The 26,730-nt window shown below is 37.6% G+C and overlaps 1 protein-coding gene and 1 pseudogene across 2 annotated transcripts in view; both read right to left on the reverse strand.

Annotated features, from left to right (window-relative positions):
• The window catches only part of NUDT6 (nudix hydrolase 6), a 67,555-nt gene that overhangs the window by 10,222 nt on the left and 30,603 nt on the right, over nucleotides 1-26,730 (reverse strand). Inside the window, exon 1 of one of the 2 annotated variants that reach the window (XM_065905068.1) lies at nucleotides 8,216-8,230. The exons of the other annotated variant lie outside the window; for it this stretch is intronic. The gene's annotated coding sequence lies outside the window, so the exon portion shown is untranslated. Of the gene's footprint in view, nucleotides 1-8,215; nucleotides 8,231-26,730 lie in introns of those variants that run through there. 2 annotated transcript variants of the gene reach the window in all.
• On the reverse strand, nucleotides 4,818-6,554 carry LOC136146083 (chondroitin sulfate N-acetylgalactosaminyltransferase 2-like; annotated as a pseudogene).

Genomic DNA, 26,730 nt, shown 5'->3' on the forward strand with positions numbered 1-26,730 from the left:
AGTTCATGGAGTTGCAAAGAGTCAGACACGACTTAGCTACTGAACAACAACAGCAACAACAGCTATCATGCTTATATTTTACCTAAAACCAAAATAATTGCATTATAATTAATATAACTTAGCATCTCACTTTATATTTTTTATTACAACATTGAGCTATATAACAATACTCAGTTTTCACATTTTATTGCTCCATTAGATAAATCTGGTTATAACAACAAAAAAATAAAAACCCTAAGTAGGAGTATCACTTCTATTTAATCCACAAAGAAACCAAAGTCTTATATTAATAGTAATGTGATTTTGTTTCTAACTTTTGCCAATTCCCAACTGCCTAGAGGCATAAGGGGAATCATGTTTAAGAAAATACTGCTTCTCAGAATCTATTCTTAAAGAACCAGTCATTGGCAAGACTGAAAATCAGCCAATGAAGAATCTGGATGCACAGTGTTCTAGTTTGGTTGTTAACACATCAATTGTTGAGCAGTATCCCTGGAGTTTGATTATCAGGTCTGGGGGTGGAGCAGAGGTATGAGCACGTATCGTTTCCAAGAAGTTGATGCTATTACTGTCTCTCAGTTTCACATTCACCCTCCATCCTCTGCCTAGTGATGCTAGAGCTGGGACTTCACTGACCAGTTTGTTTTGCCAACTGACTCTCTTAAGCCTCTACCAACAGACTGCAGGGCTGGGGGAGGAAGAAAGCTCCTCCTGTCTGCTTCCTGTGCCTTTTCCATGTGCCTGTGGTTCTTGTATCGCTTCAGCATGTTGCTTCATTCTGGCAGTGGCAGGTCCTTCCCATAGCAACAGTCAAATCCACTTTGCAGTTTTCTAGCATTTCCTACCTAAGCTTCATTGTGCCCTCTCTCCAAAGGCACCAGAAAGCTGATGCTTCATTTGCAGAGGTCTGGGCCCCATGTCCTCTGAGTTCGGAGACAGGAGATGAACAGCATTTCTTGTTAGAGATTTAATAAGCTATGGGTAGTCCCAAATGAAAGGATGCACAACCTACCAGAGTGACATAAAGATGACCTTAAACCACAGACATCTAAGATACAACAAGATGTAGAAAGAAGCCTTTTCTGAGATTCCCTTTATCAGATTAAAGGGAAAGCATTCTGAGAATGACGCTGCCATAAATCCCTTCTAGAGGAACTTCCAAGCCAAGAAGGAAACTAACCTTTAGTACCTGGTGAGAAACTGTATACACATACTTTATCAGAAGCTGCCATACCTTCTAAAATTACTCTTGCTCCTTCACTTAATCATCTTCCTTTTCTCCATAATACTCTTTTCTTCACACTTTTGTTCTAACCTCTCTTCTTGTACTACTTAAGTATCACTGCAGGTACCTGAATTGAATGAAATCATTAACCTCAGCAACAGACAATGGCATCTGTACTATATATTAAAAACAAAAACAAAAAAACTATCTCCCTAAAAACAAACCCCATTCAAGTGAAGTTTTGTATCCTAATATATAGGCATTGCCATACAACTACTGACTCCCTCAGATTCAGGTATTAATTCATTTTATGTTTTCATTTGCTTTAGTTTAATGAACAGATTCCTCTCTAGGCTTAAATTCTCATTCAGTTGTGTAATGATGAAAAAGTTATTTCTAAATGCTCTAAATCAAAGTTTGTCTGAAAAATGGAGGTAATAATATGAAAATTTTTGTGGAAGTATTTTTATGTCATCACAGTGATCATCATTTATCTGATTTTATTTCTATTAAATAGCAAAACATGATGGAATTAAAGTAATTTTTTTTTAGCCTGAAAACCTCATCAGGATCAGGAACGTGTACTATCACAGAAGAACAGGTGACTTGGGGAATGTCAAGTGTCAGCAAATGGTTAGTTATGTATTTTTAGGAGGCTGGAAGCCATACCAGAGCTGGTACTACCACTTTACCTGGGTTTTTAATCCTCTTCAGATATAGTTCCAAGAGACACCAAATAAACCATTTAGGAACTTACACAGAGTTATTTACTCAAAAGTCCCCCCAGCTTAAAGGTATACCTTCAATTGACACTAAAGACAACTGATACCCCAAAGAATCTTGAGGCAGAAGATGGAAAACTCTCCACTTGTATCTTTGTAAGTAAATGTTACAGGATGAAGAATGGCTAAAACAATGCCACTTTGGGTAGGTCTCTTGGAATTTTTGTTTAGTCATTAAGTCTTGGGTTTCCCTTTGTTTCTTGACTACCTTGGAAAACACTAGCAATTATTTCTTTGAAAATAAGATGAGCAAAACTAGAGAAGCACTTATTGTGTGAAGTGTGAAGCCACGATTAACTGAGATTCAGAGATTTTAGTCATTTACAGTGGAGTTTATGCAAATTTCTACATACTTTTGACCACAGTCCTGTTTTAAAAATGTAGTGCAACTCAATTTTTTCCTTTTCAATTGCTATAATACAGATTGCTCTGGAAGTTTGAGTTCTTCAAACTGAACCTGTTAAATCATGTCTTGACAGATGTTATAAGGAAAAAAAAACACCCCCCCAAAACATCATGCTGTCTAGGTTTGGAGTAAGACAGGTCAGCCATAACTGCTGGGGAAGCCCTTTTCTTTTTTTCAGACTGCAACCCAACTTTTAATATTTTTAGACTTATGTTTGAATAAATGAACCTGAAAAACTGCTTAGAGTGGAGACATCATGTTAGCCTGGCTGTCTTTCATTCTCTGTTAAAGTCCTTAATGAAATTTTATTTGACAAAGTCATTTCCAAAACTGTGTTATTTTAATATCTTAAAAGTTTACCCTTTTCTTTTCAAAACCAGATTACATCTGGTACCCTACTCTACATGTACATAAGGGTAAAGGGAGCATTACAGTACTAGGGGTATTTAATTTGTGATCACCAAATCTAATTCAGTTTCATAAACGGTGCAAATTAGGTCCCCAGAGGCTCACAGATATGCCCAGAGTTGTTTCTTTCTTTAAATGCAAGGAAACGACAATTAAAGGGATACTCTTAAAAGACAGTAAAACCTTTTATATTATCTCTTTAGAAGTGTGTTTTGTATACCAAAGTATAGATTTTTTTCAAACTTAGCAAAAGAAGTTGACCAATTTATGTTACTTGTATATCCTTGTATAGCATATATATATATGGAATCTATCAATAATGTTTGGGCATATCATTTGTCTGCCATATTGCAGAGAGTTACAATACTTTAGTATAAGCCAATTTAACTGAACAAAATCCTAAATAAGTTCTCCAACCTTAGATACTCAATATTAATTATATATACACCCCTTTGGCCTAAGGGTTGTAAGACCTGAATGATGAAATAATAAAATAATGACTATAGAAACTCTTCTTTTATAGGTTAGAGTAGGGTAAGTTAAAGACCATCTGGTGTCCCTCATAATTTCATGGAGAATAGGGACATAGCTATATGTCTTTGAAACTGTTACTCAGTGTTTGAAACAGAATGTGAAGAGAATCAGGGCTTATTACTTTCAAAGAAAATGAGTTTAATTAGGTTTTGACTAATTTTTTTTTTTTTAAACAATTACAGACTCTGAAATTGCACTGACTAGACTGGTTCCACTACTACATTATCTGCATGATTTTGGGTAAACAGCCCCTCTATATGCCTTTCACCCTATCTCTAGTTTCTAGATCTAGCAATTTACCCTATGTTTTTGTAAAAGATCCCTAATGTGATAAACAACGTAATACAATCCTGAATATGATTTCTTATTCACCTTGTCTCATTACCATAATTTACACCTCAATTAAAGCATCATTGTATCTGTAAGTAATACACTCCTTTAACATATTCTGTAATTCAGATTTCCATTTGGATAAACTTCTCCTCTTCCTCTCTTCTCCATCATGGTAACCTTATGGTATACCTCATTAAACTGTGTTCTCCCTTCAGTAAAACTCCCTCTAAACTCAAACTATTGTAATAAGGCAAACACAGATGGAGCAAAATTAACATATTAGAAAAAAAGGGTAAAAAATACATATGGATCCATGCTGAGACAATACAAAGCAAAACCACATAACACTATGCTACGAGGAGGCCCCTGAGAGCACCCTGGCTCAGGTTAACTGATGTTCGCAGACATCCCAGATGTTCCCAGTGTCCTGCACTTTAATATAATTAACTGCTCTGTTAAAGATGTTTCTATGTCTACTTCTGTTTGTTCAAAACAGTTTATAGCAACTCTGACTCCTAATCCTGAACACGATAATAAAGCAGTACCACGTTATATTTTTAGTCAAGTCATAAATTATAACCTAAGTATTTTCAACTCATACTCATCTGTTTAAAACCAGACATTTAGGGAGCTAAGCAACATGACTGGTTGAGGATTTCAGATATATCATTTAATTATCCTCTGCTTCAGTGAGAAAGGATCCCTAAAGCTACTGATGAAAGATCTTCAATTAAAAACCAAGCAGGCTGACTCAGTGGTGGGCAGGTGAAGAACCCTTGCCCACAAAATCATCTGTAACACTCCAGTCTTCTCTGCAAGACCAGGCTGCTCCTGACCCACCATTACAACACAACCAGGGTTCACATCAGAACATGAAGTCGAATAGACACTAATTCAAAACTACTTTTGGAACAAATGTCAGATTTTGATCTGTCAATGGTTCCATAGTGCAGTTGTCTTACAAAGCAGAGGCTCTGCATCACGACACTTGACTTTTCCTCCATTGAATGTACCAAGTTAAACTGCTAAAGTAAAATAAGGCCTGATAGAGGTACTGCATCTGAAATTATAATTAAGGCTAAATAAATACATTTGGTTCCTGGTTCAAACTAATGTTCCAGTGATTATGTTAACCAACAGTTTCACTTTTTGTCCTATATGCCTGCTTATGAAGATGGTTCTCTCTCTCCTCCCAAGACCAGCATTCCCAGATGTGAGAGCGAAGCCTCCTTCATGGCTTTGGACTGGATGCATATGTGGTGGTGCTCAAAGGTTAACTTATCAGCATAGTGTTTCTCACGACAGAGTGCAAAAGACCAGGAATGGGCGTTTGCATCACAGTGAGGTCCCCATGAAAGTATTTTCAATGAAAATGAACATGTCATCCACCCCCACCTTCTACTTCCATGTCAAATCCACCAACAGTTAGGTGGATCGATACTGAAAGTCAATCCAAAGCCAAAGAGCTTGCCGAAAGCCAGAGCCCTCTTCATGAACCAGTTGCTGCTCCACAAGTGGCAGAACATCCTGACTGGCACAAATGATGGCAGGGTTGTAAAGACAACACCACAGGGTGAAACCCCTTCTTACTTGATTCAGCATTTAGCTGGCATCTGTTAAGGTATTCAGCTGATAAATATGTATCAACATCACACACAAAAAAATGAAGACCTTTCCCTGTTTCTCAAGCTCGGATACCTACATTTAGTCCTTATCTATGATTAAACTCTTCATTCAATGAGACCAAAAAGGTGTAATTGTGAAAATCAGACTCATCTGCTATAGATTTTAGGCTAGAACAGACTCTAGATTAGTCCCTCTTTACAAAATACATCACTGTGAGATGAATTCTTTAGTCCTGATGCATATATACATCCCTGAAGTTCTGCATAAACTGTGCCAATACTTGAGTTTTTTAGCAAGTGGCACAATAATATTAATCATAGATCTAGTCAATCATCTGATTCTTTACTTTCATGAGAGGGTGAAAAGGGTGGGAAGAGGATCTATCACGTGTTTATACACTGTAAGATCTGTTTTCTTCAAAAAAGAGTTCATAATGTGTGCCCATATCTCTCAGTGTAATAATAACCTTCTGTGATGTCATTTTCATTAAATATCAGTTTCTCTCCAAGAGGACCATCCTCATCTTCCTATTCATCATTCTCATCTTCATGATTAATATCCTCTAAGCAAGCTTCAATAATTACTACCAATTCATCTCACTTATCTTTCTTTTTAAAATTTATTTATTTTTAACTGGAGGATAATTGCTTTATAATGTTGTGTTTCTTTCTGCCATATATCAACATGAATCAGCCATAGTATACGTATGTCCCCTTTTCCTTGAGCCTCCCTCCCACCTTCCACCCCTACTTCTCTTTTCTAACTGACTTTTCCTTAGGATAGTGAGTGAGATTCATTACCAACTGCAATACTTTCATTACAGTAAAACATTCAAAGGGAACGACTCCATACTCACTAGGTAGTCTGGCTCCTATGCTAACTTCAGCTTTGTTAATTTGAGAATGAAAAGACTCCAAAAGAGCCTAGGTACTTGTTCTTTATTGCCTTGATAGCCTTTGCTATTAGCCCCTATAATATACTCTAACAATAATATCTTCTCACTCATTTCCTGTAATTCTTCTTTTAATTGGGACATTTGGCCTTTCATACTGGCTGCCCAGTTTGATAATGTTCTCACTTATGTAGGAGGGTTTGATAAAACTCTGCCATAACTTTCCATAATGATACTGGTAAGAGATGCATTTCCAGTCTCGGGCACATTCCATAAAGTACAAAAATAATAAACTGGAGACAGCAGCCAGTAGGTCCTGCTGTGAAGAATCAATTGTTTTCTAGGCATTCTTATTAATGTGAACTTGCCTAATGAGATAAGTGCTTTACTTGTTCATACCTTTAGCAAAAGGTTATCAAAAATTACAAGAGTCAAGGAAAGACATGACATAATGATCAAGGGTTCAACCCAAGAAGATACAGTTATAAATATATACACACCCAACATAGGAGCATCTCAATATATAAGGCAAATGCTAACTGCCATCAAAGGGGAAATCAACAGTAACACACTAATAGTGGGGAGAATTAATACCCCACTAACATCCAGTGGACAGATCATCAGGCAGAAAATTAGTAAGGAAACACAAACCTTAAATGACACATTAGACCACACAGACTTGACTGATATGTTCAGAACATTCCATATGAAAGAAGCAGAATACATTTTATTCTCAAGAAAACATGAAACATTCCCCAGGATAGATGACATGCTGGGCCACAAATAAAGCCCTGGTAAATTTAAGAAAACTGAAATCATACCAAGCATCTTTCCAGATCACAACACTATGAGATTGGGAATCAGCTACAGGAAAAAAAACCAACTACCAATACATGGAGGCTAAAAACCATGCCACTAAATAACCAAGGATCACTGAAGAAATCAAAGAGGAAATGAAAAACAAAACCTAGAGACAAATGGCTATGAAAACAAGACAATCCATAACCTATGTGACATGACAAAAGCAATTTTAAGAGGCAAGCTTATAGCAATACAATCTTACCTCAGGAAACAAGAAAATTCTCAAATAAACAACCTAACTTTACACTTAAAACAACCAGAGAAAGAACAAACAAAAGCCAAAGTTAGTAGAAGGAAAGAAAGTATAAGCATCAGAGCAGAAAAAGTGAAACAGAGACAAAGAAAAAAACAGCAAACATCAATGAAACTAAAATCTGGTCCTCTGAGAAAATAAACTGAACTGATAAAACCTTTAGCCAGACACATCAAGAAAGGGAAAGGCCTCAAATCAATACAATTAGAAATAAAAAGCAGAAGTTACAATGGACATCACAGAAATACAAAGGATCATAAGAGGCTACTACAAGCAGCTATACACCAATAAAATGGACAACCTAGAAGAAATGGGCAAATTCTTAGAAAAGTATAACTGTTCAAGACTGAACAAGAAAGAAATAAAAAATATAAACAGACCAATCACAAGTACTGAAATGAAAATTATGATTAAAAATCTACCAACAAACAAAAGTTCAGGACCAGATGACTTCACAGGTGAAGAATTCTATCAAGCACCTAGAGAATAGTTAACACTTATTCTCAAACACTTCTCAAAAATGCAGAGTAAATAATAATCTCAAGCTCATTCTACACAGCTGTCAACACCTTGATACCAAAACCAGACAAAGATACCACAAAAAACTTTACAGGCTAATAGCACTGATGAACATAGACACAAAAATCCTCAACAAAATACTAGCAAACTGAATCCAACAGTGCATTAAAAGGATTATACACCAGGATCAAGAGAGATTTATTCCAGAGATGCAAAGATTCTTCAATATGTGCAAATCAATCAATGTGATACATCATATTAACAGACTGAAAAATAAACATCATCTTAAGAGATGCAGAAAACATTTTTGATGAAATTCAACATCCATTATGATAAGAAACATTCCAGAAAGTGGGCATGGAGCTAGGGAACTTACCTCAACATAATAAAGGCCATTTATGACAAACCCCTGTCAAACTCCTTTCTTCAGAGGATGAGATGGTTGTATGGCATCACTGACTTGATGGACATGAGTTTGAGCAAGATCCAGGAGATGGTGAAGGACAGGGAAGCCTGGTGTGCTGCAGATCATGGGGACGCAGAGTCTGACATGACTAAGTGACTGAACAACAATGACAAACCCAGAGCAGACATCATTCTCAAAGGTTAAAAACTAAAAGGATTTCCTCTAAGATCAGAAAGAAGACAAGGATGTCCACTCCACCTTTATTCAACATAGTTTTGGAAGTCCTAGCCACAGCAATGAGAGCAGAAAAATAAAAAGGAATCTGAATTAAAAAAGAAATAAAACTGTCCCTGTTCACAGATGAAATGATACTATACAAACAAAATCCTAAAGATGCTACCAGAAAACTACTAGAGATCAATGAATCTGGTAGCTGCAGGATACAAAAGTAATACACAGAAATCAATTACATTTCTATACATTAACAATGAAAGATCTGAAAGAGAAATTAGGAAACAATCCCATTTACCACTGTATCAAAAAGAATAAAATGTCTAGGAATGAACCTAAGGAGGCAAAAGACTTGTATGCAGAAAACTGTAAGATACTGATGAAAGAAATCAAAGATGATACAAACAGGTAGAGAGCCATCTCATGTTCTTGGATTTTAAGAATAAATATTGTTAAATTGACTGTATTTCCCATAGTGATCTACCGATTCAATGCAATCCTCATCAATTTACCCATCCATTTTTCACAGAAGTAGAACAAAATATTTTACAATTTGTATTGTTAGCCATGACAAGTGCCATGGGTGCTTACCATCTACCTTTACAAGGATTAAATCATGTGCTGCAGCTGCTGACTTTCAACAACCCTTGGAGTTCAGGGTGGAGAGCAGAAATGAAGCACTCTGTGCTTGGAAAAAAACTGGCAGGACAAGTCTTGAGATAGCGTGTACTCTCCCTTCATCAAAATCATATTATACTGTCCTTTTCCTCTACCTGTATGGAACAGTTTCTCAACTATCTGAGATACTGTCTCCTGAGCTGCATTCCTCATTTTTGCCCCAAATAAAAAAAAAAAAAAAAAAAGAAAACAAAAAACCACGACGTGAGTGTTGCGAGTTCAGTTTTAAGGTGACAGTTACGGTGACCATGACAGAGGGGACCCAGAGTGGGCTTCTCTCCTCTGCCTGAGATCTAGAAGGAACTGGAGCCTTGGTACCAGCACAGCCCCCTTGCACCTGTACACCTCTTCAGAGTCCAAACAGATTGGTAAGTCTCTGCTGGTTCTTGGATCTCCTATATTGGTTGGTGATTCTGAGTTTTATTTGATGGTAAAAAAAGGTTCATGCCCCCTCCCAGCTGAAGGATATTTTTTGGGGGAGGAGCTGGCTGAAAGATACCAAGGAATACCTACCCAGCTGGAAGACAGGAGAGGGGCTGGTTCAAAGATACCAGAATTTGCTCAGCTGTAGAAGACTGAGTGGTCTATGCTGGGTGGTGAGGTAAGAGGCTGATCTGATGCTTTTACAAGGGACATCAAATAGGAAGTCAGCCTCTATATAAAACCTCAGCCAGGGTTATATAAATACAAAGTTTATACTTGCAAGTACCTATTTGATTGGGGAAAGTATACTAAAGGAGACCCCAACCTCTAATGACCAAACTGGGATTCTTTTGATATTCCAAAACTGGTATTTTTACATACAGTTAGAAAAAGCTGGCTATAAGAATCACACAGACTGAATGGAATGCTTACTTTGATTGGTATCTAGAAGCTTCTCTTGAAATGGTACCAGAATAAAAAAAGGCTACTAGCAGTCTGTCAATGACACTGTCTCTACCTCGATGTATCCTGTTTTATCTGAATTACATCCTGTTTTATCTGAATTACTCGGTGAGATGCTGTATCTTTTTTTCTCTTCCAACTCTTCTGCCTCCTGCTGCTCCCCTTTCCCCAGCAAAGGAAGATAAAACAAAACAAAACAGTTACAAACTTTTTAAGCAATATTCTGGCTTGACACCTGAGTCATTCTCTTAACCACCAAAATGATCCTTTGCTTAATCCTGCCTTTCGGAAGGTTTAGATGAGAATTTGGCTATTCTAGTTAAAAAAAGACAATCTAGGTTAGTCTGAGTTATACACAAAGACTTCTTACACTGACTGACCAACTTTTCAGAACCATTAAAGATAAGGGGGTATCTATGTCAGTTGTGCCAATTAAATACACAATGCCAGTGGAAGGGTAACTGACCCACAACCAGCAGACAAAGTTGGCGTGTGTGTGTGTGTGTGTGTGTGTGTGTGTGTGTGTGTGTGTGTGTGTGTGTGTGTGTCTGTGTGTGTGTGTGTGTGTGTGTGTGTGTGTGTCCCCTGAGAGAATAAGTCCAAATCCAAATTAGGAGACTCTGATTTTCATTCCCTGTACCTTGAGACCAGAGCTCACAGGATCCCAGAGCTCCCAAGGAACACTAATCTATTCTATTCCTGAAACTGAAGTGGAAAAAACAAAACAAAACAAAACAGGGAATGCAGCCTTCTGAAATCTTTCTTATAAACCAGTGAGTTTTATATTGAGATATCTGAGTCATGACTAAGTTTAGAAAACAGCTAAATTTCTTTTATCTGTCTGAATATATGTATGTATCACTATGTGTCTCTGTTTTTGGATACTATTGCTGGGGTTAATTTGTAAGTGAGCTCTAATTTAATTGGCCTGCATAAAAGTGATGAAAAAATTCTAAATACAAGGAAAGTAAGCTAAAAGAATTTCTGGTTCATGGGAACTAGGAAATATTCAATATTAAATTAGTTGTTCCATTGCTAAGTTGTGTCTAACTTTTTGCAACCCCATGGACTGCAGTATGCAAGACTTCCTGTCCTTCACTATTTTGCAAACTCATGTCCATCGAGTCAGCGATGCCATCCAACCATCTAATCCTCTGATGCCCCCTTCTACTCTTGCCCTCAATCTCTCCGAGCATCAGGGTCTTTTCCAATGAGTTGGCTCTTGCATAAGGTGGCCAAAGGATTGGAGCTTCAGCACCAGTCCATCCAATGAATATTCACAGTTGATTTCCTTTAGGACTGAATGGTTTGATCTCCTTGCTGTCCAAAGGATTCTCAAGAGTCTTCTCAAACACCACAGTTTAAAAGCATCAATTCTTGATGCTTAGCCTTTACAGTCCAACTCTCACATTCACACATGACTACTGGAAAAACTGTAGGTTTGACTAGACGGAACTTTGTCAGTAAAGTGATGTCTCTGCTTTTTAATATGTTGTCTAGGTTTGTTACAATTTTCCTTCCAAGGAACAAGTGTCTTTTAATTTCATGACTGCAGTAAGCATCCACAGTGATTTTGGAGTCCAAGAAAATGAAATCCGACACTGTTTCCACTTTCCCCCATCTATTTGCCAGGAAGTGACAGGACTGTATGCCATGATCTTCATTTTTTGAAAGTTGAATTTTAAGCCAGCTTTTTCACTCTTCTTTTTCACCTTCAAGAGGCTCTTTAGTTCCTCTCAACTTTCTGCCATTAAAGTGGTATCATCTGCATATCCAAGGTTGCTGATATTTCTGCTGACAATCTTCATTCCAGCTTATGAGTTATCCAGCCCATATTTTGTATGATGTATTCTGCATATAAGCTAAATAAGCAGGGTGATAATATACAGCCTGACATACCCCTTTCCCAATTCTGAATGAGTCCGTTGTTCCATGTCCAGTTCTAACTGTTGCTTTTTGTCCTGCATACAGGTTTCTCAGGAGGCAGGTAAGGTGGTCTGATATTCCTATAAGAATATCCCACAGTTTGTTGTGATCCACACAAAGGCTTTAGTGTAGTCAGTGAAGCAGAGGTAGATGTTTTTTGGAATTCCCTTGCTTTTTCTATGATCCAATGGATGTTGGCAATTTGATCTCTGGTTCTTCTGCCTTTTCTAAATCTAGCTTGTGCTTCTGGAAGTTGTCTGTTCACATACTGCTGAAGCCGAGCTTGCAGGATTTTGGACATAACCTTGCTAGCATGTGAACTGAGTACAACTCTATGGTAATTTAAACATTCTTTGGCATTGCCTTTCTTTGGGATTTGAATGAAATGACTTTTTCCAGTCCTGTGGCCAGTGCAGAGTTGTCTGAATATGCTGGCATATTGAGTGCAGCACTTTAACAGCATCATCTTTTAGGATTTAAAACAACTCAGCTGGAATTCCATCACCTCCACTAGCTCTGTTCGTAGTAATGTTTCCTAAGGCCCACTTGACTTCATATTTCAGGAGGTCTGGCTCTAGGTGAGTGACCACACCATCTTGGTTACAAGGGTCATTAAGAGCTTCTTAGATAGTTCTTCTGTGTATTCTTGCTACCTTTTCTTAATGTCTTCTGCTTTTGTTCTGTCCTTGGTGTTTTTGTCCTTTACCACGCTTATCTTTGCATGAAATACTTCCTTGGTATCTCCAATTTTTGTAGAGAGATCTCCAGTCTTTCCATTCTACTGTTTTCCTCTAATTCTTTGCATTGTTCACTCAAGGCGGCTTTCTTATCTCTCCTTCTATTCTCTGGAACTCTGTATTCAGTTGAGTATATCTTTCCCCTTCTCTTTTGCCTTTCGCTTCTCTTCTCAGCTATTTGTAAGGCCTCCTCAGACAACCACTTTGCCTTCTTGCATTTTTTTTTCCCTTGGGGATGGTTTTGGTCACCATGTCCTGTACAATGTTACAAACCTCTATCCATAGTTCTTCAGACACTCTGTCTACCAGATATAGTCCCTTGAATCTATTCATCAACTCCCCTGTGTAATCATAAGGGATTTGAAACAGTTTATACCTGAATGGCCTAGTGGTTTCCCCTACTTTCTTCAATTTGAGCATGAATTTTGCAATAAGGAGTTCATGATCTGAGCAGCAGTCAACTCCCAGTCTTTGTTTTTGCTGTATGGAGCTTCTCCATCTTCAGCTACGAAGAACAGAATCAATCTGATTTTGGTACTGACTATCTGGTGATGCCCATGTGTAGAGTCATCTCTTGTATTGTTGGAAGAGGGTGTTTGCTATGACCAGTGCATTCTCTGGGTAGAATTCACTTAGCCTTTGCCCTGCTTCATTCTGTATTCCAAGGTCAAACTTGCCTGTTTACTCTGGTATCTCTTGACTTCCTACTTTTGCATTCCAGTCCCCTATGATGAAAAGGACATCTCTTTTTGGTGTTAGTTCTAGACGGTCTTGTAGGTCATCATAGAACTGTTCAACTTCATCTTCTTCAGCATTAGTGGCTGGCACAAAGACTTGGTTCAGTATGATGTTGAAAGATTTGCCTTAGAAATGAACTGAAACTATTCTGTTATTTTTGAGACTGCACCCAAGTACTGTATTTTGGACTCTTTTGTTGACTATGAAGGCTACTCTATTCCTTTTAAGGGATTCTTGCCCATGGTAGTAGATATAACAGTCATCTGAATTAAATTCACCCATTCCTGTCCATTTTAGTTCACCAATTCCTAAAAATGTCAATGTTCACACTTGCCATCTCCTGTTTGACCACGTCCAATTTACCTTGATTCATGAACCTAACAGTCCAGGTTCTTAAGCAATACTGTTCTTTACAGCATCAAACTTTACTTTCACCACTCGACACAACCACAACTGGTCGTTGTTTCTGCTTTGGCTCAACCTCTTCATTCTTTCTGTAGCTATTTCTCTGCTCTTCCCCAGTAGTATAATGGATACCTACTCACCTGGGGGCTTATTTTTCAGCGTCATATCTTTTTGCCTTTTCATACTGTTTATGGGGTTCTCAAGGCAAGAATACTGAAGTGGTTTGCCATTCCCTTCAGTGGACCATGTTTTGTCACGCCTTAAGTAGCAGGGACATGTCCTTCAGCCACTCCACTTAGCTAAATGACATGCATGGTGCCCTGGCTGTTCCAGTGCTAGTCCTTGTTGAGCATGTAAATGTTCACTGACTGTTGAGTATCGGTCAATGTGCAGCCCGGGTTGAGGCAAAGGCCTTACTGGAGTGGCTGGGAATGGGTTCGGGAGAGGCTGCAGCTGATATTGGAGAACGCCCAGGAACAGAGGGCTCCCTGGTCTCTGCTGTGACTGACCGCCCTGGGGCTGATCTGCCACCCAGGAGCAGTATTAGTTTTTAAGTCTTTTGATCTAATTAATATAGATATGTCCTGAGTTATCAACATTAAATTTATTACATAGGTGGCTCAGACGGTAAAGAATCTGCCTGCAATGTAGGAGACACAGGTTTGATCCCTGGATCAGGAAGACCCTTTGAGAAGGGAGTGGCTACCCACGCCAGTATCTTGCCTGGAGAATTCAAAGGACAGAGGAACCTGGTGGGCAGTATGTGGGGCTGCAAAGAGTCAGACATGATGTGAATGACTAACGTACACACTATAATACTTTCACTGTGCCTAGGTTTAATATATGCTAAATAAGATCTTATTATGTTTGTTACACATTTGTCACCAAGGAAAGTAACTCAATGTGAAGAAACTTTTAAGGAAAGAAAATGTAAATGAGATAACAGCTTCTAGATAAATTTTATTAAGAGCAATTATGTTTTAGTCTCTAGTTTTTGGTAAACTGAATGGCTAAGGTTGTGCAATATTAACTGACAGAAGTTTATTGAATAGCTAGGTCATTCCCAAATAAAATAACATACTGATACATTATTTACTGATCACTGGCTTCCTCATACAGGGAAATTAAAGGTATCTTGGATTCTTAATGAATATGTTTGGTGCCATCCTAAGATGTTCACTGTAAGAAGGCAAATCCTTCTAGAATTATCATTAGTATTTATGTTCATAATCTATAGAATGCTAACATAAAGGTCACTTCATGGGTACTTAAGGAAAAGAGGATGTGTGTTTTCAGTAAAGAAGGCGTGAGGAATGGAATTACATTTTATTAAGGGAAAAGGAAGTAGGTCTGACTTAATGGGTGACTGTTTATTGACAGGAAAATTAAGTGATGGTTAGAGAAAGTTTTGTGGAAAATGGACCACAAGAAAAGAATCTTGTGCATGGTACAAGTTTCCTAAGTGATCTGCTCTGTATTTGCCTTCAAAATCTTTTACTGCTACTTTTGCTAAGTGAATAACTATGGATTCAGAGTGACTTAAGATTCTATCTGACTGAGTGTTCTAAATGCTTTTGATATTCTTTGACAAAACTTTCTAAATCAAATTCTAATGAAGTCTTTTTAACCTCTGGCTAACTTTAAGATGCTTCAAAAGGCCCCTGAAACATTCTAAAGAGAGATATAAACTAGATTCATTTGATACATTAAATTACAAGAGAAGTTCATGACATTGTACAGGAGGCAGTGACCAAGTCCATCCCCAGGAAAAAGAAATGCAAAAAGGCAAAATGGTTGGCTGAGGAGGCCTTACAAATAGAGGAGAAGAGAGGCTAAAGGCAAAGGAGAAAAGGAAAGATATACCCATCTGAATGCAGAGTTCCAAAGAATAGCAAGGAGAGAGAGGAAAGTCTTCCTCAGCGATCAGTGCAAAGAAATAGAGGAAAACAATAGAATAGGAAAGACTAGAGATCTCTTCAAGAAAATTAGAGATACCAAGACAACATTTCATGCAAAGATGGGCACAATAAAGGACAGAAACAGTAGGGACCTAACAGAAGCAGAAGATATTAAGAAGAGGTGGCGAGAATACACAGAAGAACTATATAAAAAAAGATCTTCCTGACCCAGATAACCACGATGGTGTGATCACTCACCTAGAGCCAGACATCCTGGAGTGTGAAGTCAAGTGGGCCTTAAGAAGCATCACTTTGAAAAAAGCTAGTGGAGGTGATGGAATTCCAGTCGAGCTATTTCAAATCCTAAAAGATGATGCTGTGAAAGTGCTGCACTCAATATGACAGCAAATTTGGAAAACTCAGCAGTGACCACAGGACTCATAAAGGTCTGTTTTCATTCTAATCCCAAAGAAAGGCAATGCCAAAGAATGTTCAAACTATTGCACAATTGCATTCATTTCACACGCTAGCAAAGTAATGCTCAAAATTCTCCACACTAGGCTTCAATAGACATGAACCGAGAACTTCCAGATGTTCAAGTTGGATTTAGAAAAGGCAGAGGAACCAGAGATCAAATTGCCAATATCTGTTGGATCATAGAAAAAGCAAGAGAGTTTCAGAAAAACATCTACTTCTGCTTTATTTACAACGCCAAAGCCTTTGACTGTGTGGATCACAATAAACTGTGGAAAATTCTGAAAGAGAAGGGAATACCAGACCACCTTACCTGCCTCCTGAGAAATCTGTATGCAGGTCAAGAAGCAACAGTTAGAAACGGACATGGAACAACAGACTCATTCGAAATAGGGAAAGGAGTACGTCAAGGCTATATTTTGTCACCCTGCTTATTTAATTTATATGCAGAGTACATCATGCAAAATGCTGGGCTGGATGAAGCACAAGTTGGAATCAAGATTGCTGGGAGAAATGTCAATGACCTGAGATATGCAGATGACACCATCCTCATGGCAGAAAGCAAAGAGGAACTAAAACGCCTCTTGATGAAGGTGAAAGAGGAGAGTGAAAAAGCTGCTTAAAACTCAACATTCAAAGACTAACATCATGGCATCCAGTCCCATTACTTCAATACAGATGGGAAACAATGCAAACAGTGACACACTTTGTCTTACTGGGCTCCAAAATCACTGCAGATGGTGACTGAAGTCATGAAATTAAAAGATGTTTGCTCCCTGGAAGAAAAGCCATGACCAACCCCTAGATCATGTGTTAAAAAGCAGAGACATTACTTTGTCAGTAAGGTGCGTGTAGTCAAAGCTATAGTTTTTGCAGTAGTCATATATGGATGTGAGAGTTGGACCATAAAGAAAGCTAAAGCTCAGCACTGAAGAATTGATGCTTTTGAACTGTAGTGTTGGAAAAGACTCTTGAGAATCCCTTGGACTGCAAGGAGATCCAACCAGTCCATCCTAAAGGAATCAGTCCTGAAAATTCATTGGAAGTACTGATGCTAAATCTGAAACTCCAATACTTTGGCCACCTGATGTGAAGAACTGACTCATTGGAAAAAACCCTGATGCTGGGAAAGATTGAGGGCAGGAGAAGGGGATGACAGAGGATGAAATTGTTGGATGGCATCACCGACCTGATGGACATGAGTTTAAGCAAGTTCTGGGAGTTGGTGATGGACAGGGAAGCCCTGAGTGCTGCAGTCCATGAGGTTGCAAAGAGTTGGACATGATTGAGCGACTGAACTGAACATTAAAAAACTAGATTGGGTGCCTTATGAACAATACCTATATATTATTACCCTTACAGAAAGCGACTGGTATGGGACTGACTGTATCAGATGACCAGAGATTCACTGGGTTGTACCTAATTGGACTCAGTAGATTTGTGGTACTAATGCATGGCCTTGGCTTCCAGTGAGACACACAGGAAAGTGTACCCTCAGATTTTCATGGACTCAAGGTCATATATATAACAATTTAGGGATGATTCTAGCCAATCTACCATTGGTATGAGCCCGATGGGTCAAGAGCTCTATATTCTACCGATATGACCATGTAGCAGCCATTTTGCACCTTCAATAGGGTTGAAGAATGTAATTGGTCATATTGAAGCCTTAAATTTTACTCAACGAGCTTTAAATAATAGTAACAAGGCTATCAGCCTACTGAATTCTGAGGTCTCTATGATGACCAAAGCAGTACTATAAAACGGCATGGCCCTTGTCATCCTTATAGCATCTCAGGGAGATACTGGTGCCATAATTCAAACTGAATGCTGTGTTTTTATACCTGATGAATCCTCTACTATAACATGTTTAATGAACCATATAAAAAAATCAGATTTCTGAGTGACCCACTCCCTAGTCTTGATGACCTCTTCAAAAACTGGTTTAGCGTGAGAAGCTCTTAAGTATTTAGTTATAACTCTACTGTTACTCACTGTATTATTTGTATTTTGCCTTGTCTACAAGGTTATTGTTTCCTGTATTACAAAATGGGTAAGTGAACCTCCAAAAATGATGATGACAAGGCAACGTGAAGCAGTAGATCATATATATTTCAGTGTGTGACCAGTGATTATAATATAATTCTAAATATGGGAAGAAACAAGAGGAAATCTTTCCTGGATTACAACAGATTAAGACAGGTTGGTCCAGAAGCCCCTCTGATTACTGATGGTAAGACCTAATCCAGTACTAGCACACTGAGTGGCCTGTGAAATCGCTGCCAGAGCTAGGAATGAGCCTTCCTGGCACCGCTGTATGAAATGGTCATGAAACGCCCCCCAAGTATGGTCTAACTTATGATCATGAGAAGGTCCTGTCAACTACAAATTGGCACTTGCCATGGGTGCTTGCCATCTACCTCTACAAGGATTAAATCATGTGCTGCTGCAGTGGCTGAGCTTTAACAACCCCTGAAGGAGTTCAGAGTGGAGAGCAGAAATGAGGCACTCTGTGCTCAGGGTAACACTGGCAGGATAAGTCGTCAGATAGTTAAGAAATTCTCAGTAGCTGATTTTATGAGCCCGATTCTTATATCTTCTTGTATCTAGAAAAGCATTAAAATCCTTTCTGGTGACATATATTTCTCATGACTAGAAGAAACCTTCTGGAAAAATATGTGCTTGTGCTTGACTGCATGCTGTTTCCTTTAATCAGTATCACATATATAGTGTCCTTTCCCCCTACCTGTGTGGAACAGCTTCTCAGCCATACAAGATGGTATCTCCCAGGCTGAAGTTCTCATCTTAGCTCAAATAAAACTTAGCTTGCAACTCTCATGGTGTACATTTTTTAAAGTCAAGAGTATGGAAACACAAAAGACTCCAAATAGCCAAAGAAATCTTGAGGAAGGAAAATATAGCTAGAGGAATCAGGCTGTCTTACTTTAGATTATACTATTTTGACAGAAAGCTACAGTAATCAACACAGTATGGTACTGGCACAGAATCAGAAGTACACACCAACTGAACAGGAAAGAAAATCCAGAAATAAGCCCACAAAACTATGGTAACCTAATCTATGACAAAGGAGCAAGAACATACAGTGGAGAAAACACCATCTCTTCAATAAGTGCTGCTGGGAAAACTGAAGAGCTACATGTAAGAGAGTGAAATTAGAACATTCTGTATCTCTAACACCATATACAAAAGTAAAGTCAAAATGGATTAAAGACCTAAATGTAAGGCTGACACTACAAAATTCTCAGAGGAAAACATGGGGAGAACACTGTGACATAAATTGTAGTAAGCTCTTTTTTTTTTGATTCACCTCCTGGAGTAATGAAAATAAAAAAATAAATGGGACCTAATTAAACTTAAAAGCTTTTGCACAGCAAAGGAAACCATATTTAAAATGAAAGACAATGCTTAAAGTGGGAGAAAATATTTGGAAACAAAATGACCAACAGGGATTAATCGCCAAAATATACAAATAACTCATGTACCTCTATATCAAAAAACCAAACAACCCAATCAAAAAATGGGCTGAAGATCTAAATATGCATTTCTCCAAAGAATACAGATGGCCAAGAACCACATGAAAAAACACTCAATATCACAAATTATTAGAGAAATGCAAATAAGAACTACAATAAGGTATCACTTCACACCAGTTAGAATGGCCAAACAATCTACAAACAATAAATGCTGGATAGAAAAGGAAACTCTCCTACATTGTTGGTGGGAATGTAAGTTGGTACAACCACTATGGAAAACAGTCTGGAGGGTCCTTAAAAAACTAAAAACTGAGCTACCATATGATCTAATGATCCCACTCCTGTGCATATATCCAGAGAAAACCATAAGCCAAAAAGATAAATGCACCCTAGTGTTCACTGCAGCATTTTACAATAGCCAGGAAACAGAAGAAACATAAATGTACATCAATGGATAAAGATGACATGGTGTGTGTGTATATATATATATATATATATACACACAATGGATTATTACTCAGCCATAAAAATCAATGAAACAATGCCATTTGCATCAACCTGGATCGACCTAGAGACTGTCATACTGAATGAAGTAGGTCAGACAGAGAAAGACAAACATGATATCACTTATATGTGAAATCTAAAAAAACACAGTACAAATGAAACTATTCACAAAAGAAAAAGAGTCACAGATGTGGAAAACAAAATTACGGTTACCAAGGGAAAGGGGGTGGAGTGGGAGGGATAGACTGGTAGACGGGGTCTGAGACACACACACCACTACATGTAAAACAGCAAACAGGAACCTACTGTATAGCACAGGGAAATGTCTCTCTCAGTCTCTCAACTGTGTCCGACTCTTTGCGACCCTATGGACAGTAGCCCGCCTCTCTCTGTCCATGAGATTTCCCAAGCAAGGATACTGGAGTGGGTAGCCATTTCTTTCTCCACAGGGAGCTCTTCTCAGTACTTTTTAATGGCCTATATGATAACAGAATCTAAAGAAAGGAGTATATATAGGTATATGGATAACTGATTCACTTTGCTATATAGCAGAAACTAGCGACACTATAAATCAACTATAATCCAATATTAAAAAAAAAATCTTCAAAGAAACAAGTCCAGGATCAGATGACTTCACAGGTGAATCCTATCATTTAGAGAAGAGTTAACACCTATCCTCAAACTGTTCCCCCCAAATGCAGAGTAAGCAATAACCCCAAGCTCATTCTACATAGCTATCATCACCTTGATACCAAAACCAGGCAAAGATATCACACAAAAAAAGAAAATTACAAGCCAATATCACTGATGAACATAGAAGAAAAAAACCTTAACCAAATATTAGCAAACCAAATCCAAGAATACATTAAAAGGATCGAAGACCATGATTACATGGGATTTTTTATTCCAGAGATGCAGATTGTCCAGTATGCACAAACCAGTCAGTGTAACACACAACATTAAAAAAAGTGAATTAAAACCCTATCATCTCAATAGATGCAGAAAAAAGCTTTTGACAAAATAAAAAAACTTATGATAAAAACTCTCCAGAAAGTGAGCATAGAGGGAAGCTATGTCAACATAATAAAGGCTATATATAACATGCCACAGCTAACATCATTCTCTGTGGTGAAAACCTGAATGCATTTCCTCTAAGATCAGAAATGAGACAAAGATGTCCACTCTTACCACTTTAATTCAACATAATTTTGAAAGTCCTAGATATGGTAATCAGAGAAAAACAACAAATGAGGAATTCAGATAGGAAAAGGAGACATAAAATTGTCACAGTTTGCAGATGACATGATACTATAAATATAAAATCCTAAAGATGCTACCAGAAAACTTCTAAAGATCATCAATGAATTCAGTTAAGTTGCAAGATACAAAATTAACACACACATTTCTTGCATCTGTGCACTAACAATGAAAGATCAGAAAGAGAAATTAAACAAACAATACCATTTACCATCACATCAAAACTAAACCTACGTAAGGAGGCAAAAGACTTGTACTCCAAAAACTGAGACACCAATGAAAGCCAACAAAGATGACACAAACAGATGGAAAGATATACTTCTTGGATTGGAAGAATCAGTATTGTCAAATTACTATACTACCGAGGGCAATCTATAGATTCAGTGTAACCCCTAACAAATTACCAATGGCATTTTTCACAGAACTAGGACAAAAGTGTTTATAAATTTGTTTGGAGACACAAAAGACTTGGAAAAGCCAAAGCAATCTTGAGAAGAGAAAAATAAAATGAAATGGAGGCACCAGACTCCCAGACATCAAACTATACTACAAAGTTACAGGATTCAAAACAGTATGGTACCATCACAAAAACGAAACTACAGATCAACTGAACAGGATACAAGCCCCAGAAGTAAACTCGTGCACCTATGGTCAATTAGTCTATTTCAAAGGAGGCAAGACTATATTATGGAGGAAAGAGTCTCTTCAGTAAGTCATGCAGTGAAAACTGGGGCACTATATGTGAAAGAATTATATTAGAGCATTCTCCAACACCATACACAAAAATAAACTCAAAATGGATTAAAGACCTAAATGTAAGACTGATACCATAAAACTCTTAGAGGAAAACATAAGCAGAATGCTTTCTGACATAAACCACAGCAATTATCTTTTTGAATCCACCTCCTGAGTAATGAAAATATAAACAAAAATAAAAGAAAATGGGACCTAATTAAACTGATGAGTTTTTGCACCACAAAGGAAGACTACACAAAATAAAAAAACAGCCCACAGAATGGGAGAAAATGTTTGGAAATGAAGTGATCGACAAGGGATTCAACTCCAAGATAAACAAACGGCTCATGCAACATAATGTTAAAAAACAAAAACAAAAACAAAAAATGGGCAGAAGACCTAAATAGACATTTTTCCAAAGAAGATATATAGATGGCCAAAAAGTGCATGAAAACATGCTCAACATCACTAATTAGTATGAGAAATGCAAATCAAAACTATAATAAGGTATCACCTCACACCAGTCAGCATAGTGATCATCAAGAACTCTATACACAATAAATGTGAAAGACTGGAGAAAAGGGTATCCAACTATGCTGTTGTGGGAATGTAAATTGGCAGGACCACTAGAGAGAACAGTATGGAGGTTTCTTAAAAAATATAGAACTATCATGTGATTCAGCAACCCCACTAATGGGCATGTATCTGGACAAAAACATCATTTGAAATGTACCTGCACTCCAATATTCATTGCAGTGCTGTTTACAATAGCCAAGTCAACGAAGCAAACTAAAATGTCCACTGACAGAGGAATGGAGAAAGATGGGGTACATATATACAATGGAATATTACTCAGCCATAAAAGAAAAAATGAAACAATGCCAAAAAACACAGATGAACCCATGGATAATCATACCAAGTGAATTAAGTCAAATAGAGAAAGACAAATATGATGTCATTTATATGTACAATTTTTTTGAAAAAAAAACAACAACAACAACAACAATGATACAAATAAACTTACTGGCAAAACAGAAAAAGACCCACAGACCCACAAGAGACTTCTAATTGCCAAGGAAGGAGTAAATGTGAAGTGAAGGAATAACTTCGAGGAGTTTGAGATTAATGTGTACACAGTGCTGTAAATAAAACAGATAATCGGCAGGGCTCTACCTTAGAGCACACACACTCCTCAGTGTTTCGTAACCACCTATACGGGAAAGGAACCAAAGGAAGCATGGATATACATCTATGTTTAATGGGCTCAGCTGTACATCTGAAATGAACACAACACTGTAAACCAACTATACTAGAATGGAAAAACAGAAACTTTTTTAAAAAAGAAGGCTGACCACTATCACCTCTTCTACTAAACATACTATTGGAAGTCATAGCCACAGCAATCAGAAAAAGAGAAGGCATACAAATTGGAAGGGAAGAGGTTACTTCTATTATATGTAGTTGATATGATTCTATACAATTCCCCTACATATGAAAGAATTTGAGTTCTGTTCTGACAGTACATTTGTAAGTCCAATTTTTCGTAAGTCAACAAAGTCAGCGTAGGTACTCAACTAATACAATCAGCTGTATAGTACTGTACTGTAAGGTTTATAATTCTTGTCATATAAATAATACATAAAAAATGAACACAAAAATAAAACATTTTTCATCTTACAGTATACTACTAATGAAAAGGATAGTAGTACAGCTCAACAGCTGACATACAGGGGCTGACATCCAGTGAACAGGCAAGATTGGAGGAGTGAGAGGAGGTGAGAGTTGGTAGAGCTGAAGGATTGTCAGCAATAAGAGACAGATAGCCAAGTTGCAATTTCACTCATGCCTGACATTGATGTAAAGCTCATTTGCATCTTTGAACATATGAAACTTGAAGGTTCACATGTAGGGGACTTACTGTATACTGAAAGCCCTAGAGACGTCACTCAAAAACTACCAGAGCTGATAAATCAACTCAGAAAGGTAGCAGGATACAAGATTAACAGAATTTGGCTGCATTTCTTTAGACTAACAATAAAATATCATAAAGGGATTGTAAAAAAAACTTTTCAAAATTGCACCCCCAAAATAAAGTACTTAGGAATATAGTTAACCAAGGAGGTGAAAGCTTAAGACATTAATAAAGGAAAGTGAAGATGATTTAAAGAAATGGAAAGATATTCCATGCATTTCAATTGGAAGTATTCATATTGGTAAAATGCCCACACTACACAAAGCAATTTATAGATTCAATGTAATCCTTGTTAAAGTAGATATGACATTTTTCACAGAACTAGAATAAGCCTAAAATTGATGTAACTATGGACATAATGTGACTTTTCATTTTGATTTTAACTTGGTTTAATGACTATTTTGCCTTACATCTGTAACTGTATAATGGGGTTTTCTAACCATCTGAAAGCTTTTAATTTACAAATAGTTGTCCGAGCTCCTATGAGTGCCACAGCCTCCTCCAACTATTACTTGGAGCCCCTAGATCAGATATCCTCACTATGAGGATTAGGAGAATATGTTGATCACCAATTTAGGGACAACGCCCCTTGTCAGCTCGAAGCAGTTATGGAATGAGAATGACACCCCTTTTCCCTAGGCAACATAATTCTCCTAAAAGAAAAGGGGGGAATGAGAGAGTCATTTCCTAGGCAGGCTGATAAGAAGTCTAGGGGTCAACAAGGAGAGAGAGGTCTGGGATATTCAAGGAGGAAGAAAGGACAAACTTTTTAACTTTTTTTCCTCTACATCCCTTAGGATTATGTAACAATAATGTATCCTGCCTGAGGACAGTCTTTGGATTAAACCCTCTGGCTAATCCTGTTATCTTAAAACATTAATTATGGGAGTAGGTCTGGTCTTCACAAGGATGTATCCTGCCTGAGGACAATCTTTGGATTAAACCTTCTAGCCAACTCTGTTATCTTAAAATGTAAATTATGGGAGTGGGTCTGGTGAGGTCTTTGCAACCTCCAGACATTCTTTGGATTCATTGGAGAGTATATAACTTCATTGCTAACACTAGCAAGGGGTATTCTTTTGCCCCCTTCTGATGCCTATGTCAGAAGCTTTCTCTATCTCCTTTATACTTTAATAAAACTTTATTACACACACACACACACACACACAAATAAAATAAAGTAGATATGACATTTTTCACAGAACCAGAATAAGCCTAAATTTTAATTAGGATTCATGAAAGATCCAGAATTGCCAACACAAGCCTTAGGAAAAAAGAACAAAGCAGGGGGCATAACCCTCCCAAACTTCAGATAATATTACAAAATTTCAGTGATCAAAACAGCATCATATAAAAACAGATCAATGCAACAGAACAGAGCACCCAGGAAGAAACCCACACACTGACAATCAATCTTCAGTAAAGGAGAAAAGAATATACAATGGGGAAAAAAGTCTCTTCAGCAAGTAATACTGGAAAAGTTGGACAACAACACATAAACTAACAAAGTTAGATACACCTTTCGCCATACACAAAAATAAATGCAAAATAGCTTAAAGATTTAAATATAAGAAATGACAGCATAAGAAGAGATCACAGGGAAAACATTCTCTGACATAAATCATGCCAATTTTTCTTGGGTCAGTCTCCTGAGGTAATAGAAATAACAAAAATAAACAAATGGGACCTAATGAAACAAATATTTACACAGCAAAGGAAAACATAAACGAAAAGACAAACTACAGAATGGAAGAAAATATTTAAAAATTATGTGACTGACAAGGGCTTAATTTCCAAAATATAAGAACAGTTCATATAACTCAACGACAGAAAAACAAAAATCCAGTTGAAAAATGAACAGACGACCTAAACAGACATTTCTCCAAATAAGAAATACAAAATGGCCAAAAGGCACATGCAAAGATGCTCAACAGTGCTATTAGAGAGATGTAAATCAAATTTACAATGGTCACCATTAAAAACTCTCCAAATTTTAATAACAAATGCTGGATGAGATGTGAAGAAAAGGGAACCTTTCTAAACTCTGGCTGGGAATATAAATTTGGTACAGCTATTATGGAAAACAGGATGGAGGTTCCTCAGAAAACTAAAAACAGAATTACCATATGATCCAACAATCCCATATACCCAGACAAAACTCTAACCCCAAAATATACATGCACCCCTATGTCACATAGCAAAGTCGTGGCAGCAATCTAAACAGTCATCCACAGATGAATGGATAAAAATGTGGTAAATATACACAATAGACTACTACTCAGCCATAAACAAGAATGAAATAATGCCATCTGCAACAACATGGATGCAACTAGAGATTATCATACTATGTGAAGCAAGTAAGAGAAAGAAAAATAACACATGGCATCACTTATATCTGGATTCCAAAATATAGAAATGAATCTATCTGTCAAACAGAATCACAGATACAGAGCAGACTGGTGGTTGTGAGAGAGACAGGGAAGGGATGCAGTGGGAGGCTGAGGGTAGCAGATGTAGGCTTTAATACTGGGAATGGACAAACAGCAAGGTT

This window comes from Muntiacus reevesi, chromosome 13, assembly GCF_963930625.1.
Source record: "Muntiacus reevesi chromosome 13, mMunRee1.1, whole genome shotgun sequence".
Classification (NCBI taxonomy): Eukaryota; Metazoa; Chordata; class Mammalia; order Artiodactyla; family Cervidae; genus Muntiacus; species Muntiacus reevesi.